The 17235-nt window shown below is 48.8% G+C and overlaps 1 protein-coding gene across 1 annotated transcript in view; it reads right to left on the bottom strand.

Annotated features, from left to right (window-relative positions):
- RASGRP3 (RAS guanyl releasing protein 3) overlaps nt 1-4011 on the bottom strand; it is a 146132-nt gene extending 142121 nt beyond the window's left edge. Inside the window, exon 1 of the mRNA XM_069954253.1 lies at nt 3760-4011. The gene's annotated coding sequence lies outside the window, so the exon portion shown is untranslated. The remainder of the gene's footprint in view (nt 1-3759) is intronic.
- Nucleotides 4012-17235: the final 13224 nt, after the last annotated feature.

Genomic DNA, 17235 nt, shown 5'->3' with positions numbered 1-17235 from the left:
TATCCTAGGACAGAGGAACTGACCCGGATAGAGCAAAGCAACCGTAACCAAGGCCTACGTACTCTATCTGACAGCACAGGTGAAAATGTGAAATGGTCAGAAACTTAGCTACACTCAGGTAACCAAGACTGGGGCTTATGTCACCCTCATAGGACGGGTACCCCAACATTGCAGAGCAGAAGGTGGTTATAGCGACATTCAGGTCGAAACACGGGCACAAGTATTCTCTTCTTCTTAAGTATCTTCCAAGTATTTCTTCTCTCAAGTTTTGGCAGAGCACATAACTAAACTGGGTTGGAGCTCTCCCGCTAAACTCCTCTCCACTCCTCTGAACTCTCTACTCAACTATCACTGTATTCTACCTCACTACTTCAGCATCGCTCAGCACAGATTCAGTGAGCTCAAGTCTGTATCGCAGAAGTCACTTGTTACCCTGCTATCCCGTACTGTCAGAGACTGGTCAGTAAAGATCAGTTTATTCTACTGGGATTCAATGATAATTGCACCAGCACCTACACACGCCGGCTACACCGTCCTTGGGTCATTTACCGACAGTCCGGGCGGGTCATCTCTCCACTCTGGACCACTGTGATAAGAGCCCAAGGGACCCCGTAGCAACCCGGTAGGTCACCGACCATTGAGGATCAATACAGTCAGCCACACACTAAAAGCAGGTATACCATCCCACCTGTGTGCTGAGTTAGCGCTGGCGTCACGACTACATCCTCACTTGCTGAGCTATATGCCAACCACTAGCATAACATCATCCTGGCGGTTGGGTACCGAAAGGGGTGCACACCACACTGGATCCAACCCTGGGAAAATTCTCCCAGTTTCCCATGATTGGATCCAGCTTTTCCTGGCACCTGGGTGGAGCAGCACTGAAAGGCCGGAAGCTCAATGAGTGGAGCGCAGATTAAACAAAGCGCTTCACTTCATTTAGATCAGTGATTGCTCGTCTCTTATACAGATAATGGGCTACAGAACGGACTTTGGGTCACGGTAGTGCAAAGAGTTAAACAGTTTCGGAGCTTCCGGCATCATAATGAATGACGACACCGGGCTTTCCGCAGTCCACTCCATAGCACATTGTCCGTATATATATATATATATGCGCGGAGGGCGGGAATGTAGCCTGAGAGTGACTGCTTGAGGCCAATAGACAGGGGTTGTGAACAGGATTCTTTATTAGACGGCTCATACTGGCCACCAGTCCTCATTATGGCAGGACGTCCCTCAAACTGGACCACGAAAAGGGGCAGGATTCATACAATGGCACACAGGGACGTTTTGTGCATGTTCCTGGGTGTTTCAGAACCGGTGCCCAATGGTTCCAGACAGAGACGGACTGGGACCAAAAAAATCAGCCCTGGAATACAATCACACTCATAGAGGCTCGGCGAGGAAGCCTGATGGGAGAGGTAAATGGAGGCTGGAGCCCTGGGCGTGATCGGCTGAGACTCCAACCCCCGACACACACTATAAAGCTGACTGGTGGTGCCGGCCGCCAGTCAGCAGGCCAATATTCCAAAAAGACCTGCAGCCCCGGCTGTGGCAACAAGAAAAGGAAGCTTTGCCAACACGTCCCCAGCAACCAGGCGGCCAAGGACGCCGTTCATTTCTGGAACTTTTTCTAGCAGCAGTTGGACAATTCTCTGGATCAATCGTTTGTCTTCCATAATTTATAAACCTCAATGTGAATTATTATTAAGCGTCCAATGGGATCCTGCCGCTGTAAAGGCCACTTTGTGCCGTTGTATGTGTTACTATATGCCGTTGTATAGGCCACTTTATGCCGTTGTATGGGTAACTATATGCCGCTGTAAAGGCCACTTTGTGCCGCTGTATAGGCCACTATGTGCCGTTGTATAGGCCACTATGTGCCATTGTATAGGCCACTATGTGCCGTTGTATGGGCCACTTTGTGCCGTTGTATGGGTAACTATATGCCGTTGTATAGGCCACATTGTGCCGCTGTATGGGCCACTATGTGCCGTTGTATAGGCCACCATATGCCGTTGTATGGGTGACTATGTGCCGTTGTATAGGCCACTATGTGCCGTTGTATAGGCCACTATGTGCCACTGTATAGGCCACTATGTGCCGTTGTATAGGCCACTATGTGCCGTTGTATAGGCCACTATGTGCCGTTGTATGGGCCACTTTGTGCCGTTGTATGGGTAACTATATGCCGTTGTATAGGCCACATTGTGCCGCTGTATGGGCCACTATGTGCCGTTGTATAGGCCACCATATGCCGTTGTATGGGTGACTATGTGCCGTTGTATAGGCCACTATGTGCCGTTGTATGGGCCACTATGTGCTGTTGTATGGGTAACTATATGCCATTGTATAGGCCACATTGTGCCGTTGTATAGGCCACTATGTGCCGTTGTATAGGCCACTATGTGCCGTTGTATGGGCCACTATGTGCTGTTGTATGGGTAACTATATGCCGTTGTATAGGCCACTATGTGCCGTTGTATAGGCCACTATGTGCCGTTGTATAGGCCACCATATGCCGTTGTATGGGTGACTATGTGCCGTTGTATAGGCCACTATGTGCCGTTGTATAGGCCACTATGTGCCGTTGTATAGGCCACCATATGCCGTTGTATGGGTGACTATGTGCCGTTGTATAGGCCACTATGTGCCGTTGTATAGGCCACTATGTGCCGTTGTATGGGTAACTATATGCCGTTGTATAGGCCACTATGTGCCGTTGTATGGGTAACTATGTGCCGTTGTATAGGCCACCATATGCCGTTGTATAGGCCACCATATGCCGTTGTATAGGACACTAAATGCCGATTATAGGCCACCATATGCCGTTGTATAGGCCACTATGTGCTGTTGTATAGGCCACCATATGCCGTTGTATAGGCCGTCACATAGGCCATCCCTACCTTTTCTGCTAACACTGTAGTCAGAAATAAGTTTTTGTAAAATTCTGTTTTTTATGGAGGTGCCTAATACTCTTGACATTGACAGACCCTCGGGAAGGAATACTTCCTTTCTAGATAAGAACTTCCCATCACAAGTCATCAGCCGGGGCTCGTGTCATTACGAGAGCTCACATATCCAGAAGACATGAATAACGATCAATGTACCATATATTCTGCTTATCTTGGGTCTTTAGCTTCTAGGACCTCTTTTCATCGTTTCGCTCTACCCATCATCCATAATATCCATACATTCTCTGCAACACTCCTGGACCAACTCTGCAGTCACTATTTTAGCTTTGTGAAATACATTTTTTAGATATTTTTTCTCAGCATTTTTGTCTGATAAGATATATTCCAAAGTTTCCTATAATTGCTTGAGGTAAAAAGGTAACATATTTGGTATATCCATATTATTAAAATATAATGATTGATCTGACATGGTAAACGGCATACACAAAAAATACCAACACCATAAATGCTCATTTTTGGTCACATCATATGCCAGAAAAAAAGCTGAATAAAAAGTAACCAATAGGTGGACCGATCTATACAAACTATAAATCATAATGCAAAACACAAGCCCTAAAGCACGTCATTCAGACAACAACCAAAAGCTATGTCCATTGGGAATGAGTGTAATCATGAGGGTCCAGTAACCTGCTGCTACCTTGTGTTTCTCTGTCCTCTGTGAGAGTACTGGGTAAGAACCATGCCCCCCCCTCTGCCAGCAGCACCGGCCGGTATGTATAGGTGGCAGAGGAGAAGCAGCCGCTCTGGATTCCCGTGCCATGGAATGGTTGCTTTGGGGTATTACCTCTGCTCTCTGCGTTCTGCCCAGAAGGATCCACGGGAGGCTCCATTCCTGACCTTGTCCTGGGCTGGTCCGTCTTCTTCCTCCGCACCAGGTCCCACCTATGTCTCTATGTCCTTTGGCCGGTCTGCACAGTGTCCGCCACCCTCCCAGTAGGTCTCCACATGAAGAGCCGCTCGGAAGGTCTTTGCTCTAACGTTGGAGATGACTTCACGAGCAGCAAACACATTTCCTTCTATTCTTTCTTGAGTTGCTTTTCCTGCTCAGGTTTTTTTTTCTTCTTCTTAATTTAACTATAAATAGTTCTGAGAGCGGCGGCGGCTCCGGGTAGCGGCCAGGCAGGAAGCCGGACGCAAACACGGGAACAGGATTGTTTGTTAGGAACCCGGAATGTTCATGTCCTTAAAGTGATTGTACCAGCAGTTACATCAACTTGTGATATGCGACCCATACTGGACGGGATTGGTGGGACTGGTCATTCTTATATCGTGTAAACTGGTGTCCCCAACTCCAGTCCTCATGGCCACCAGCGGGTGATACAATTACGCAGTGTCCCGGTACTACGTTTTATACCACCTGGGTAACGTCCATCTGTCAGGTATCACACTAAACGGGATGAAGGTGCTAATTGTGTATTTACCCACTAAGGTGATATATCATTATACCCATCAGGTAGTATGACAGGTGATGTATCATTATACACATCAGGTAGTATCACAGGTGATTATATCATTATACCCATCAGGTAGTATCACAGGTGATGTATCATTATACACATCAGGTACTATCACAGGTAATATCATTATACCCATCAGGTAGTATCACAGGTGATATCATTATACCCATCAGGTAGTATCACAGGTGATATCATTATACCTATCAGGTAGTATCACAGGTGATATCATTATACCCATCAGGTAGTATCACAGGTGATATCATTATACCCATCAGGTAGTATCACAGGTGATATCATTATACTCATCAGGTAGTATCACAGGTGATATCATTATACCCATCAGGTAGTATCACAGGTGATATATCATTATACCCATCAGGTAGTATCACAGGTGATATATCATTATACCCATCAGGTAGTATCACAGGTGATTATATCATTATACCCCTCAGGTATTATCCCAGGTGATATATCATTATACCCATCAGGTAGTATCACAGGTGATATATCATTATACCCATCAGGTAGTATCACAGGTGATATCATTATACCCATCAGGTAGTATCACAGGTGATATATCATTATACCCATCAGGTAGTATCACAGGTGATTATATCATTATACCCCTCAGGTATTATCACAGGTGATTATATCATTATACCCATCAGGTAGTATCACAGGTGATGTCATTATACCCATCAGGTAGTATCACAGGTGATATCATTATACCCATCAGGTAGTATCACAGGTGATTATATCATTATACCCATCAGGTAGTATCACAGGTGATTATATCATTATACCCATCAGGTAGTATCACAGGTGATATCATTATACCCATCAGGTAGTATCACAGGTGATTATATCATTATACCCATCAGGTAGTATCACAGGTGATTATATCATTATACCCATCAGGTAGTATCACAGGTGATATCAATATACCCATCAGGTAGTATCACAGGTGATATCATTATACCCATCAGGTAGTATCACAGGTGATATCATTATACTCATCAGGTAGTATCACAGGTGATATCATTATACCCATCAGGTAGTATCACAGGTGATTATATCATTATACCCATCAGGTAGTATCACAGGTGATTATATCATTATACCCATCAGGTATACCCATCAGGTAGTATCACAGGTGATTATATTATTATACCCATCAGGTATTATCCCAGGTGATATATCATTATACCCATCAGGTAGTATCACAGGTGATATCATTATACCCATCAGGTAGTATCACAGGTGATATCATTATACTCATCAGGTAGTATCACAGGTGATATCATTATACCCATCAGGTAGTATCACAGGTGATTATATCATTATACCCATCAGGTAGTATCACAAGTGATTATATCATTATACCCATCAGGTATACCCATCAGGTAGTATCACAGGTGATTATATCATTATACTCATCAGGTAGTATCACAGGTGATATATAATTGTACCCATCAGGTAGTATCACAGGTGATATCATTATACCCATCAGGTAGTATCACAGGTGATTATATCATTATACCCATCAGGTAGTATCACAGGTGATTATATCATTATACCCATCAGGTAGTATCACAGGTGATATCATTATACCCATCAGGTAGTATCACAGGTGATATCATTATACCCATCAGGTAGTATCACAGGTGATATATAATTATACCCATCAGGTAGTATCACAGGTAATATCATTATACCCATCAGGTAGTATCACAGGTGATATCATTATACTCATCAGGTAGTATCACAGGTGATATCATTATACTCATCAGGTAGTATCACAGGTGATATCATTATACCCATCAGGTAGTATCACAGGTGATATGTAATTATACCCATCAGGTAGTATCACAGGTGATATATAATTATACCCATCAGGTAGTATCACAGGTGATATATAATTATACCCATCAGGTAGTATCACAGGTGATTATATCATTATACCCATCAGGTAGTATCACAGGTGATATATAATTATACCCATCAGGTAGTATCACAGGTAATATCATTATACCCATCAGGTAGTATCACAGGTGATATCATTATACCCATCAGGTAGTATCACAGGTGATATCATTATACCCATCAGGTAGTATCACAGGTGATATGTAATTATACCCATCAGGTAGTATCACAGGTGATATATAATTATACCCATCAGGTAGTATCACAGGTGATTATATCATTATACCCATCAGGTAGTATCACAGGTAATATCATTATACCCATCAGGTAGTATCACAGGTGATATCATTATACCCATCAGGTAGTATCACAGGTGATATCATTATACTCATCAGGTAGTATCACAGGTGATATCATTATACCCATCAGGTAGTATCACAGGTGATATGTAATTATACCCATCAGGTAGTATCACAGGTGATATATAATTATACCCATCAGGTAGTATCACAGGTGATTATATCATTATACCCATCAGGTAGTATCACAGGTGATTATATCATTATACCCATCAGGTAGTATCACAGGTGATATATAATTATACCCATCAGGTAGTATCACAGGTGATATCATTATACCCATCAGGTAGTATGACAGGTGATGTATCATTATACACATCAGGTACTATCACAGGTAATATCATTATACCCATCAGGTAGTATCACAGGTGATTATATCATTATACCCATCAGGTAGTATCACAGGTGATATCATTATACCCATCAGGTAGTATCACAGGTAATATCATTATACCCATCAGGTAGTATCACAGGTGATATCATTATACCCATCAGGTAGTATCACAGGTGTTCAATAAAATGGCTGTCTAGAGGCAATGCATAGCCTAAAGGAGAAGTCTGGTGAATAATTTCCTTGGAGTCAGAGGGGAACATAATAAACAAGCTCTACTTACCTCTCCCTGTGCCTCCGCAGTGCTGCCTTACCATTCTGAGACTCCTGGATCTGCTTGTGAAGGGACGTTACGGCTTGGCTGGTGGACTGCCTGCTCAGCCAATCAGTGACTGGGGAGGGAGTTCTCCTTAAGGCTATGTTCACACAACGTATGGACAATGGCCATTGTATTGATTATTGAACAGTGGCCATTCTTGCATTGACTTCGAAGCAACACATTTCTTTGTTTTAATGGTCGTTCTTTTCATAAAATGTATGTTGTGTGAACATAGCCTTAAACTGGTTTCAGAAAATTATATTAAGTTGTAAATTAAGTTCTATTTAAAAATCTCCAGTCTTCCAGTACTTATCAGCTTCAGTATGTTATGCAGGAAGTGGTGTATTCTCTCCAGTTTTCCAGTACTTATCAGCTGCTGTATGTCCTGCAGGTAGTGGTGTATTCTCCCCAGTGTGACACAGTGCTCTCTGCTGCCACCTCTGTCCATGTCAGGAACTGTCCAGAGCAGCAGCAAATCCCTATAGAAAACCTCTGCTGCTCTGGACAGTTCCTGACATGGACAGAGGTGGCAGCAGAGAGCAGATTTTTAAATAAAAGTAAATTAAAAATCTATATCATTTTCTGACATCAGTTGATTTGAAAGAAAATTATGTTTTGCCGGAGTGCCCCTTTAAAGTGCAAATGGTAAACTGAAAGTATCAAATGTCAAATAGATTTCTAATACACACAATAAAGTCGATACAAAATGTCTAAACCTCTGATTGTGTGGAGAGTCAATGAGCGGGATTCCTAATTGTGATGTGTTTGTCCTGTAAGGAGATCCTGTGTATTGTTCCTCCCAGACATGAGAGATGAGCGCTCCGGCCGTATCCTGCAGCCATGTTTAGTCCATCCATCTCAGCTGATTTCTTATCCAGGCTTCTAGAACAAAGAAAGATTTCTACCATTCAGATGAGATAAGCAGAAGGGTGAGGCCGGCGTTATAACTCCCGATACCAAGAGCCGGAGCCACCCTACTACATGGCCGCTGACCCCGGCCGCCACCCTACTACATGGCCGCTGACCCCGGCCGCCACCCTACTACATGGCCGCTGACCCCGGCCGCCACCCTACTGCATGGCCGCTGACCCCGGCCGCCACCCTACTGCATGGCCGCTGACCCCGGCCGCCACCCTACTGCATGGCTGCTGACCCCAGCCGCCACCCTACTGCATGGCCGACGACCCAGGCCGCCACCCTACTACATGGCCGCTGACCCCGGCCGCCACCTAACTAAATGGCCGCTGACCCCATCCTCCACCTTACTACATGGCCGGCCTCCACCTTACTAAATGGCCGCTGACCCCATCCTCCACCTTACTACATGGCCGCTGACCCCGGCTTCCACCTTACTACATGGCCGCTGACCCCGGCCGCCACCCTACTACATGGCCGCTGACCCCGGCCTCCACCTTACTACATGGCCGCTGACCCCGGCCTCCACCCTACTACATGGCCGACGACCCCGGCCTCCACCTTACTACATGGCCGCTGACCCCGGCCGCCACCTAACTAAATGGCCGCTGACCCCGGCCGCCACCCTACTACATGGCCGCTGACCCCGGCCGCCACCCTACTGCATGGCCGCTGACCCCGGCCGCCACCCTACTACATGGCCGCTGACCCCGGCCGCCACCCTACTGCATGGCCGCTGACCCCGGCCGCCACCCTACTGCATGGCCGCTGACCCCGGCCGCCACCCTACTGCATGGCCGCTGACCCCGGCCGCCACCCTACTACATGGCCGCTGACCCCGGCCTCCACCCTACTACATGGCCGCTGACCCCGGCCTCCACCCTACTACATGGCCGCTGACCCCGGCCTCCACCCTACTACATGGCCGCTGACCCCGGCCTCCACCTTACTACATGGCCGCTGACCCCGACCGCCACCTTACTAAATGGCCGCTGACCCCGGCCTCCACCTTACTACATGGCTGCTGACCCAGGCCTCCACGCTACTACATGGCCGGCCTCCACCTTACTACATGGCCGCTGACCCCGGCCTCTACCTTACTACATGGCCGACGACCTTGGCCTCCACCTTACTACTACATGGCCGACGACCCCGGCCTCCACCTAACTACATGGCCGCTGACCCCGGCCTCCACCTTACTACATGGCCGCTGACCCTGGCCTCCACCTTACTACATGGCCGCTGACCCCGGCTTCTACCTTACTACATGGCCGACGACCCTGGCCTCCACCTTACTACTACATGGCCGACGACCCCGGCCTCCACCTTACTACTACATGGCCGACGACCCCGGCCTCCACCTAACTACATGGCCGCTGACCCCGGCCTCCACCTAACTACATGGCAGCTGACCCCGGCCTCCACCATATTACATGGCCGCTGACCCAGGCCTCCACCTTACTACATTGCCGCTGACCCAGGCCTCCACCTTACTACATGGCCGCTGACCCCGGCCTCCACCTTACTACTACATGGCCGCTGACCCCGGCCTCCACCTTACTACATGGCCGCTGACCCAGGCCTCCACCCTACTACATGGCCGCTGACCCCGGCCTCCACCTTACTACATGGCCGCTGACCCAGGCCTCCACCTTACTACATGGCCGCTGACCCCGGCCTCCACCTTACTACATGGCTGCTGACCCCGGCCTCCACCTTACTACATGGCCGCTGACCCCGGCCTCCACCTTACTACATGGCCGCTGACCCCGGCCTCCACCCTACTACATGGCCGCTGACCCCGGCCTCCACCTTACTACATGGCCGCTGACCCCGGCCTCCACCCTACTACATGGCCGCTGACCCCGGCCTCCACCTTACTACATGGCCGCTGACCCAGGCCTCCACCTTACTACATGGCCGCTGACCCCGGCCTCCACCATACTACATGGCCGCTGACCCCGGCCTCCACCTTACTACTACATGGCCGCTGACCCCGGCCTCCACCTTACTACATGGTCGCTGACCACGGCCTCCACCTTACTACATGGCCGCTGACCCCGGCCTCCACCTTACTACATGGCCGCTGACCCCGGCCTCCACCTTACTACATGGCCGCTGACCCCGGCCTCCACCTTACTACATGGCCGCTGACCCCGGCCTCCACCTTACTATAATTTATTTCTTTATACACAAAAGACATAAAAGCTAAAATGACGACAGATGTTTGGGGCAGTAAGGTAACATGGAGGCGAGTTCCTCTGGTGAATGTTTTGGAGGCTGCGGAATCTTCAGATCGTTACATCCATCCGTGGCTGCCACTTCCTGCCGCCATTGTCTGGTCTCGCTTATTGACCTCCCATCTGACATCCTGGCCTCATGTTCCTCTAATTTTAGCTCTTAGGTAGTAAGGGAAGAAACCCCCCGCGGGCCGAGAAGCCGAGATTGTTTTGTCTTTTTCAGATTCCTAATATTTCCCGATGGATTCCAGCGTCTCAGATCTGAGGAGAAGCGATGAGGCAGAGTGCAGGGCAGGATCCTCCTCTGTACACCAGGGGGTTAATATAACCCGGCTATGACATCCTATTATAAGAAAGCAGCAAACAGAGAGGGGTATGTGTCCTGCAATGCCCCATGTTATGGAGGAGGTCTCCCCCCGGAGGCCGTGTCACATTACTGCAGCCGACACAGGAGGAGCTCCCTCTGTACAATCTAATAAGACGACTCCATATGTAGTTACCAAATCCACACACGGCAGGTTCTGCCCGTTCTATCAGGAAAATCCGCTCCGACTATCCAAAGACCCATCAACCCAAAATGCTTCAAAAATCAGACCGGGTCTAATAATACGCTACACTGTACCCTCCCAGTATATGGTAGATAGCCGCCATACTGCATGTCCCACTGTTCTTAGGCTCCAAGACTGTAAGTTCTCCTTCTCTGTAGTTGTTCCCCCCCATACTGTATACCTCCCTCCCCCTCTGTAGTAGTTCCCCCATACTGTATACCTCCCTCCCCCTCTGTAGTAGTTCCCCCATACTGTATACCTCCCTCCCCCTATGTAGTTGTTCCCCCCATACTGTATACCTCCCTCCCCCTCTGTAGTTGTTCCCCCATACTGTATACCTCCCTCCCCCTATGTAGTTGTTCCCCCATACTGTATACCTCCCTCCCCCTCTGTAGTAGTTCCCCCATACTGTATACCTCCCTCCCCCTCTGTAGTAGTTCCCCCATACTGTATACCTCCCTCCCCCTCTGTAGTTGTTCCCCCCCATACTGTATACCTCCCTCCCCCTCTGTAGTTGTTCCCCCCATACTGTATACCTCCCTCCCCCTCTGTAGTTGTTCCCCCATACTGTATACCTCCCTCCCCCTATGTAGTTGTTCCCCCCATACTGTATATCTCCCTCCCCCTCTGTAGTAGTTCCCCCATACTGTATACCTCCCTCCCCCTATGTAGTTGTTCCCCCCATACTGTATACCTCCCTCCCCCTCTGTAGTTTTTCCCCCGATACTGTATACCTCCCCTCACCCCTCTGTAGTAGTTCCCCCCCATACTGTATACCTCCCCTCACCCCTCTGTAGTAGTTCCCCCCCCATACTGTATACCTCCCCTCACCCCTCTGTAGTTGTTCCCCCATACTGTATACCTCCCTCCCCCTATGTAGTTGTTCCCCCCCATACTGTATACCTCCCTCCCCCTCTGTAGTTGTCTCCCCCCCATACTGTATACCTCCCTCACCCCTCTGTAGTTGTGCCCCCCCATACTGTATACCTCCCTCACCCCTCTGTAGTTGTCTCCCCCCCATACTGTATACCTCCCTCACCCCTCTGTAGTTGTCTCCCCCCCATACTGTATACCTCCCTCACCCCTCTGTAGTTGTCTCCCCCCCATACTGTATACCTCCCTCACCCCTCTGTAGTTGTGCCCCCATACTGTATACCTCCCTCACCCCTCTGTAGTTGTGCCCCCCCATACTGTATACCTCCCTCACCCCTCTGTAGTTGTCTCCCCCCCATACTGTATACCTCCCTCACCCCTCTGTAGTTGTGCCCCCCCATACTGTATACCTCCCTCCCCCTCTGTAGTTGTGCCCCCCCATACTGTATACCTCCCTCCCCCTCTGTATTTGTTCCCCCCATACTGTATACCTCCATGACCCCTCTGTAGTTGTCCCGCATACTGTATACCTCCCTCCCCCTCTGTAGTTTCCCCCACACCGTATACCTCCCTCCAGGGGCGTAATTAGGATTCATGGGGCCCCATAGCAAAAAAACTTTATGCCCCCCCCCCCCCCCCCCCATCTCAGCATACTCCTGGAAGGAACGCTGCCTCCGGTACACAGGCACCCACATAGCCGCTAGTGTACTGTACCACCATCTTCCCCTCATCGTCTTATCTTTTGCAGAACTACAACTCCTATTATGTGATGAATTACCCCACACAACATGCTGGGAGATGTAGTTCTACAGCCTACCCTGTACACTATGCTGGGAGATGTAGTCCTGCATATTACCACACACCATGCTGGGAAATGTAGTCCTGTATATTACCACACAGCATGCTGGGAGATGTAGTCCTGTATATTACCCCACACTATGCTGGGAGATGTAGTCCTGTATATTACCACACACTATGCGGGGAGATGTAGTCCTGTATATTACCACACACTATGCTGGGAAATGTAGTCCTGTATATTACCCCACACTATGCTGGGAGATGTAGTCCTGTATATTACCACACACCATGCTGGGAGATGTAGTCCTGTATATTACCATACACCATGCTGGGAGATGTAGTCCTGTATATTACCACACACCATGCTGGGAGATGTAGTCCTGTATATTACCCCACACTATGCTGGGAGATGTAGTCCTGTATATTACCACACACCATGCTGGGAGATGTAGTCCTGTATATTACCATACACCATGCTGGGAGATGTAGTCCTGTATATTACCACACACACCATGCTGGGAGATGTAGTCCTGTATATTACCCCACACACCATGCTGGGAGATGTAGTCCTGTATATTACTACACACCATGCTGGGAGATGTAGTCCTGTATATTACCCCACACCATGCTGGGAGATGTAGTCCTGTATATTACCACACACCATGCTGGGAAATGTAGTCCTGTATATTACCACACAGCATGCTGGGAGATGTAGTCCTGTATATTACCCCACACTATGCTGGGAGATGTAGTCCTGTATATTACCCCACACTATGCGGGGAGATGTAGTCCTGTATATTACCACACACTATGCTGGGAGATGTAGTTCTGTATATTACCACACACTATGCTGGGAGATGTAGTCCTGTATATTACCCCACACTATGCTGGGAGATGTAGTCCTGTATATTACCCCACACTATGCTGGGAGATGTAGTCCTGTATATTACCACACACACAGCATGCTGGGAAATGTAGTCCTGTATATTACCCCACACTATGCTGGGAAATGTAGTCCTGTATATTACCACACACTATGCTGGGAGATGTAGTCCTGTATATTACCCCACACTATGCTGGGAGATGTAGTCCTGTATATTACCCCACACTATGCTGGGAGATGTAGTCCTGTATATTACCACACACACAGCATGCTGGGAAATGTAGTCCTGTATATTACCCCACACTATGCTGGGAAATGTAGTCCTGTATATTACCACACACTATGCTGGGAGATGTAGTCCTGTATATTACCCCACACTATGCTGGGAGATGTAGTCCTGTATATTACCCCACACCATGCTGGGAGATGTAGTCCTGTATATTACCCCACACTATGCTGGGAGATGTAGTCCTGTATATTACCCCACACACCATGCTGGGAGATGTAGTCCTGTATATTACCCCACACTATGCTGGGAGATGTAGTCCTGTATATTACCACACACCATGCTGGGAGATGTAGTCCTGTATATTACCCCACACTATGCTGGGAGATGTAGTCCTGTATATTACCCCACACTATGCTGGGAGATGTAGTCCTGTATATTACCCCACACTATGCTGGGAGATGTAGTCCTGTATATTACCCCACACTATGCTGGGAGATGTAGTCCTGTATATTACCACACACTATGCGGGGAGATGTAGTCCTGTATATTACCCCACACTATGCTGGGAGATGTAGTCCTGTATATTACCACACAGCATGCTGGGAGATGTAGTCCTGTATATTACCACACACCATGCGGGGAGATGTAGTCCTGTATATTACCCCACACCATGCTGGGAGATGTAGTCCTGTATATTACCACACACACCATGCTGGGAGATGTAGTCCTGTATATTACCCCACACTATGCGGGGAGATGTAGTCCTGTATATTACCCCACACTATGCGGGGAGATGTAGTCCTGTATATTACCACACACTATGCTGGGAGATGTAGTCCTGTATATTACCACACACCATGCTGGGAGATGTAGTCCTGTATATTACCCCACACCATGCTGGGAGATGTAGTCCTGTATATTACCACACACTATGCTGGTAGATGTAGTCCTGTATATTACCACACACACAGCATGCTGGGAGATGTAGTCCTGTATATTACCACACACTATGCTGGGAGATGTAGTCCTGTATATTACCACACACACACAGCATGCTGGGAGATGTAGTCCTGTATATTAACACACACACCATGCTGGGAGATGTAGTCCTGTATATTACCCCACACTATGCTGGGAGATGTAGTCCTGTATATTACCCCACACTATGCTGGGAGATGTAGTCCTGTATATTACCCCACACTATGCTGGGAGATGTAGTCCTGTATATTACCCCACACTATGCTGGGAGATGTAGTCCTGTATATTACCCCACACACCATGCTGGGAGATGTAGTCCTGTATATTACCCCACACTATGCTGGGAGATGTAGTCCTGTATATTACCCCACACTATGCTGGGAGATGTAGTCCTGTATATTACCACACACTATGCTGGGAGATGTAGTCCTGTATATTACCACACACACCATGCTGGGAGATGTAGTCCTGTATATTACCACACACTATGCTGGGAGATGTAGTCCTGTATATTACCCCACACTATGCTGGGAGATGTAGTCCTGTATATTACCCCACACTATGCTGGGAGATGTAGTCCTGTATATTACCACACACTATGCTGGGAGATGTAGTCCTGTATATTACCACACACTATGCTGGGAGATGTAGTCCTGTATATTACCCCACACTATGCTGGGAGATGTAGTCCTGTATATTACCACACACACCATGCTGGGAGATGTAGTCCTGTATATTACCACACACACACAGCATGCTGGGAGATGTAGTCCTGTATATTAACACACACACCATGCTGGGAGATGTAGTCCTGTATATTACCCCACACTATGCTGGGAGATGTAGTCCTGTATATTACCCCACACTATGCTGGGAGATGTAGTCCTGTATATTACCCCACACTATGCTGGGAAATGTAGTCCTGTATATTACCCCACACTATGCTGGGAGATGTAGTCCTGTATATTACCCCACACTATGCTGGGAGATGTAGTCCTGTATATTACCCCACACCATGCTGGGAGATGTAGTCCTGTATATTACCCCACACTATGCTGGGAGATGTAGTCCTGTATATTACCCCACACTATGCTGGGAGATGTAGTCCTGTATATTACCACACACTATGCTGGGGGATGTAGTCCTGTATATTACCCCACACTATGCTGGGAAATGTAGTCCTGTATATTACCCCACACTATGCTGGGAGATGTAGTCCTGTATATTACCCCACACTATGCTGGGAAATGTAGTCCTGTATATTACCCCACACTATGCTGGGAGATGTAGTCCTGTATATTACCACACAGCATGCTGGGAGATGTAGTCCTGTATATTACCACACACCATGCTGGGAGATGTAGTCCTGTATATTACCCCACACTATGCTGGGAGATGTAGTCCTGTATATTACCCCACACCATGCTGGGAGATGTAGTCCTGTATATTACCCCACACCATGCTGGGAGATGTAGTCCTGTATATTACCACCCACCATGCTGGGAGATGTAGTCCTGTATATTACCCCACACTATGCTGGGAGATATAGTCCTGTATATTACCACACACTATGCTGGGAGATGTAGTCCTGTATATTACCCCACACTATGCTGGGAGATGTAGTCCTGTATATTACCACACAGCATGCTGGGAGATGTAGTCCTGTATATTACCACACGCCATGCTGGGAGATGTAGTCCTGTATATTACCACACGCCATGCTGGGAGATGTAGTCCTGTATATTACCACACGGGGGGGCTGCGTCTCGGGACACTAAGGGGGGCCTACTGCTGGGGACACTATATGGGGAGGGGGGCTGCTGGGGACACTATGGGGGGGCTACTGCTAGGGACACTGTGTGTGGGCTACTTCTGGGGACACTATATGGGGGGGCTGCTGCTGGGGACACTATGTGAGACACAGGACGGGGGCTGCAGGGAGACACAGGACGGGAGCGGGGGCCACAGGGGGACAAAGGACGGGGGCCGCAGGGAGACACAGGACGGGAGCAGGGGCCGCAGGGGGACACAGGACGGGGGCCGCAGGGAGACACAGGATGGGCGCCGCAGGGGGACACAGGACGGGGGCCGCAGAGAGACACAGGACGGGAGCGGGGGCCGCAGGGAGACACAGGACGGGAGTAGGGGCCGCAGGGGGACACAGGACGGGGGCCGCAGGGAGACACAGGATGGGGGCCGCAGGGGGACACAGGACGGGAGCGGGGGCCGCAGGGGAACACAGGACGGGAGCGGGGGCCGCAGGGGGACACAGGACGGGGGCCGCAGGGAGACACAGGATGGGGGCCGCAGGGAGACACAGGACGGGGGGCCGCAGGGAGACACAGGACGGGAGCGGGGGCCGCAGGGGGACACAGGACGGTGGCCGCAGGGAGACAGGACGGGGGCC

Source organism: Dendropsophus ebraccatus, chromosome 15, assembly GCF_027789765.1.
Source record: "Dendropsophus ebraccatus isolate aDenEbr1 chromosome 15, aDenEbr1.pat, whole genome shotgun sequence".
In the NCBI taxonomy this organism is placed as follows: domain Eukaryota; kingdom Metazoa; phylum Chordata; class Amphibia; order Anura; family Hylidae; genus Dendropsophus; species Dendropsophus ebraccatus.
The sequence above is the reverse complement of the archived record's forward strand: the minus strand, read 5'-3'. Positions and strand labels throughout refer to the sequence as shown.